Source organism: Castanea sativa, chromosome 3 (assembly GCF_040712315.1).
Source record: "Castanea sativa cultivar Marrone di Chiusa Pesio chromosome 3, ASM4071231v1".
In the NCBI taxonomy this organism is placed as follows: domain Eukaryota; kingdom Viridiplantae; phylum Streptophyta; class Magnoliopsida; order Fagales; family Fagaceae; genus Castanea; species Castanea sativa.
The window spans coordinates 25679419-25683770 of NC_134015.1; the positions used below are offsets into that span (position 1 = coordinate 25679419).

The window sequence follows — 4352 nt, forward strand, 5'->3', positions numbered from 1 at the left end:
CTTTGATTCAAACATCAACCACTTAATCTACCCCTCTGAGGCTCCAATTTAATTTACCTTATAATAAATCATAATATTACAAATGTCTTGTTCTTTACTTGATACTCTTACTTCCACATTAATGAAGTGTAGTATTTTTTTAACTTTGATACGGCTAGTAATTGAGTACAATGGAAGGAAAAAAAAAATCATTTTTTGGCAGTCAGCAAACTTTACCTAGTGAACAAGTATATTTATGCTTCCTCTTTTTTTACCCCCGATCTCTCTCTTGGACAAGTGGAGATTTTTGTCCATGGTACTGCTAGCATATATTTCTCTTTATAATTCGGCAGCGTCATAGTCTTTGGAGAAAGCCCCATTTGTGCAAAGCATTGCCAAAAACATCATAGAACACAATATCCACATGGGTTTGAGTAATTTGCATTGACATAAAACCTTGTTCATCATAATATAGCTTCAATTCCTCAGGGTTCCACTCCCTAATATCACCCCTCCATGCCTTAGAGCCACCTCCACTTGTTAGAAATTGAACTTGGCTGCCACAAGAACAATGTTATTAGTTAGCTGTTAAAAGTAAAACCAAATTCTATGAATTATTTTCCCACATAATGATAATACTAACCTGTTAGTGCTACTAATGTGTTCCAAGCAGTGGTCATGCCCATTTACATACAAATCAATATTATTTGCCTGAAAATACAATCGATTCAGGAAATTGTTCCTTCGATTACAATAATCTTTTACCAAAAAATTGTACGATTTTATCGGAAACTTAACCAATTAGAATATATTTACTATTAATATTAGTCTATTACCTGAAGGATTGGGAGAAGCTGCTCTTCAAGCTCTATAGTGATACCATGCTGCCCAGCACTTTTGATTGTATGGTGACCGACCACAATCTTCCATTTTGCCGTGGAATCCCTCAATGCTGAATCCACATCATATTGCAAAACTAAAATCGAATTATATTACCTTGCTTCGTATGCCAATGCATAAGGAGGTTCAAGTCATGGTTGAGGTCTTTGGTTCAAATTTCTACCCAATATCTTGGGGAGACTCCTAGGGATTACTCCATATAATCACTTAAGTGTGTGTAAAATGTAAGGATTACACACACACACACACACACATGAAGAATAAACAAGTGCTCGAAAAGTTCTGGATACTCACATTAACAAATTAAAAAAAAGTTTTGCATTTCCAATATATACCATTTGTAAGATAATATTGATTATTAGAGATGAGAGAGTATGAGTTGTCCGGAATATTTACTAATTTACATCATATATATGTGTGCACATGTATATCTGGCTATGAAATTATCAACGAGAATATATATGTGCATGTCGATATTGGCTTTATAAGTGATCATGATATGTAAGGCTTTATCTATTCCTCCCCCTTCTCTTTCCTCCAATAAAAAAAAAAAAAAAAAAAAAAACCAATGAGAGAAGAATCTTAGGTTACCTTCAAGAGGTTTGAAAGATATTCCTATAGTGGCAAAATACCTTTCCAATCATAGGTATGCTCCTTTGGGTTAGTAAAATATTCATTCACGAATGGAGTTGTGTCCACAAAGAAAAGCTCCACAAATCCTATAAAACGGAAATCCAAAAAATTGCTTTATTTTTAACTAATTGTTTGTAACATTTATATGATGTTGTATGTAACATAGTTACCCTTACTGAGTATACTTTAAAATTCAAGAGAAAATAACAAGGATGATCACAATACGTATCGTATGCAATAGATATAAAAATAATGAAGTAGGTGGTTTTATTTATTAAAGAAACGTAGGTGGTATTTAACCATGATATTTTTTGTCCTTACATTATGTATCAGTGCAAAAGTAGTACTAACATATATTTCACCTTACAAATCACATTTCAGAATAAACACATCCAAACAACGAGAATGTAAGATCATGTATGATTGTATTCTTATCCATCTCTAGTTTTATGACTGGATCTCTCCAAGAAATTAATATCACAAATAGATGATTTTTTCATTTTAATTAATAAGCAAAAAATTCAATACCTGCATTCACAATGAAAGATCTCAAGCAAAGCCATCTGTGGTCCATCTTTGTGAGGATGGGACTCAGTTGTGCCTCTACATCGCCCCTGTAGTCGTGGTTTCCCAAAACTATTGAAAATTTAATATGAATAAACTTAGGAATACATTGATTAATTCTACCCTGCCTGAGCACTAGCTATGTGTATCAAATATCAATATTCATACAAAAGAAAAGTTACCATTTGTTGCATATGGAATTGAGGATTTGAAAAGAAGGGATTTAAAGAACAATTGCTAGTATAAACTATCAATAGCTACATATAAATTTACTGACTTTGGGTTTTGGAGATTTTGTTAAAAAAAAAAATTGTGATATCATGGATTTGAAATGACATTGTATACCTAATCATTTTAAATCTTTGTATTAATAAAACTCAAATCTTTTCACAAATTTTATTATCAGAAAAAGAATTGTTATTTTATGCTTCATTAAAGTATTTTAAAGAAAAAGTTTAGATTCAAAGGAACCAGTTGCAAGAATAATTAACAGTAAATCCTAGCTAGGCGAACCTTACCATTATACCATTGTTTCTGCAAGCTTGAGGCAGTGTAGATATTGATAAAGGACTCATTGAATGCTGGATCATACGCCCCTGTCAATCTATTTTCGTAGAAATTATCTCCAGTTGATATCACAAAGTCTACGTCTAGTGGGTTTTGAACTCAAAGCCTTACCCGCAGTCAACTCTTGCAAAAAAAGGAAGTGCCATTTGAACTAGAGCTCATTGGCAACAAACAAACATGCACAACATATAAATGGTAAAACCTCTTAGTGAAGCTACAGTTATATTGTTGCAATATTTATCTTTCTTGCATGTACACTGAACATTTATGTCTAGGAAATCCTTTTTAGAGGAAAAGATCAGCCAATAACCAAAGACTGAAGTTTATGAGGGAGAAATAAATTGTTTTAATCAATATAATTTGAACCTAACATCTAGCCAAATGCAAGTAACTATCAAATTCTCAATGAAAAAATATTAGCAAAGCTGTTCCAGTGCAGTCCAATGGACAATTTCACTTGAACGCTAGAAAAGCATATAGTTCAATACAATAGAAATACTGCCATATGCTGAAGCAGATCTGTATTTCTCCAAGAGATATTGATCATTGACTTCTTGTAATGTTGACTACTAAATCAACTATATAGCCTATATTTGCTCCTAGCCAAGTCATAGAAATACTGTCCTACTTCAGACAGTTACTCTTTTCTAAGTCTATTTGTTGCTTCCTTTCCGTTTTCAATCGAAGGGTCTGAATATCACCTCACCTGATGTGGACAAAAAGTAATCAAAGCATTTCTTTTTCTTGTGTGCGTGTGCATGGTAAGTGGAGTGAACTAAGCCTCCCACAACAAAATACCTCAACTATGCCACTAAAAAAAAAATAAAAAATTATAACAAACTAGCAGAATATCAAGCAATTTATGTGAAATCTATATGTTCCAAGGAAAATGTAAGCACAGTAAGCACGTGGGGTATTACCTGTTGGTTACACATGGCTGTTTTTCATTGCTAGAGTATTTTTAGGAAATTGGTTAGAGTTAAGCTTCTTTTGCAAGCTATTGGTTAGAGTTAGTTTCCTTTGCAAGCCTCTCTATTACAGCTGTAATCTATACTATAAAAGGAGAGTAATCCATTGTATTTTAGCGTGCTTGTAATCACAGATTTTAGCAACAAGAATTTTCCTCATTGCTAAAATCTTTAACATCTTTCTCTCTCTACTTTCTGTTATAGTTTTTTTTTTTTTTCGCCATTGATAAACACCTTCAAGCTCAAGCTCCAAAATCTCTCACACTTCTCTGTGGTTTCACTTCTTTGTTCTTGATCTTGCTATTCTCAGTATAAAGAATTCTCTGCTATGGTTTCTGTTGCGATTAGCACTGCCGGAGCCATTTCTGCTCATTTCTTTGGGCGAGCCTTTTCCAGTCATGGTTTAAATGAATTGGATCCAATCAAGGGGCAACTGCTACCTCTTTCCTATTGCCTGCCAATTTTCGGCTGTGGCCTAGTCTTTTGGCTCTTAGTACTGTTATGGCCAAAACTCTGTTATACTGGTGGTGTGTCATCTGTTCATTCTGATTCTGGAAATGAAGACAAGGATCCATTCGAAAAAAATATTGCTGAAGTAGCAACACTGAATGCTGCAATCACAACCATCAACCTATTGGGTTGTTTGGCATTGGCTAGGAAAAATCTACCTTTGCTGGTTCATTTTCTTATCCTCTTCCAGTTGAGTAGTAACCTGGCTCTACAACTCATCTGGGCCTCAGT

General features: G+C 33.9%; 1 pseudogene; it reads right to left on the reverse strand.

Annotated features, from left to right (window-relative positions):
• Positions 1-318: 318 nt before the first annotated feature.
• LOC142628743 (purple acid phosphatase 8-like) lies at positions 319-3578 on the reverse strand (annotated as a pseudogene).
• Positions 3579-4352: the final 774 nt, after the last annotated feature.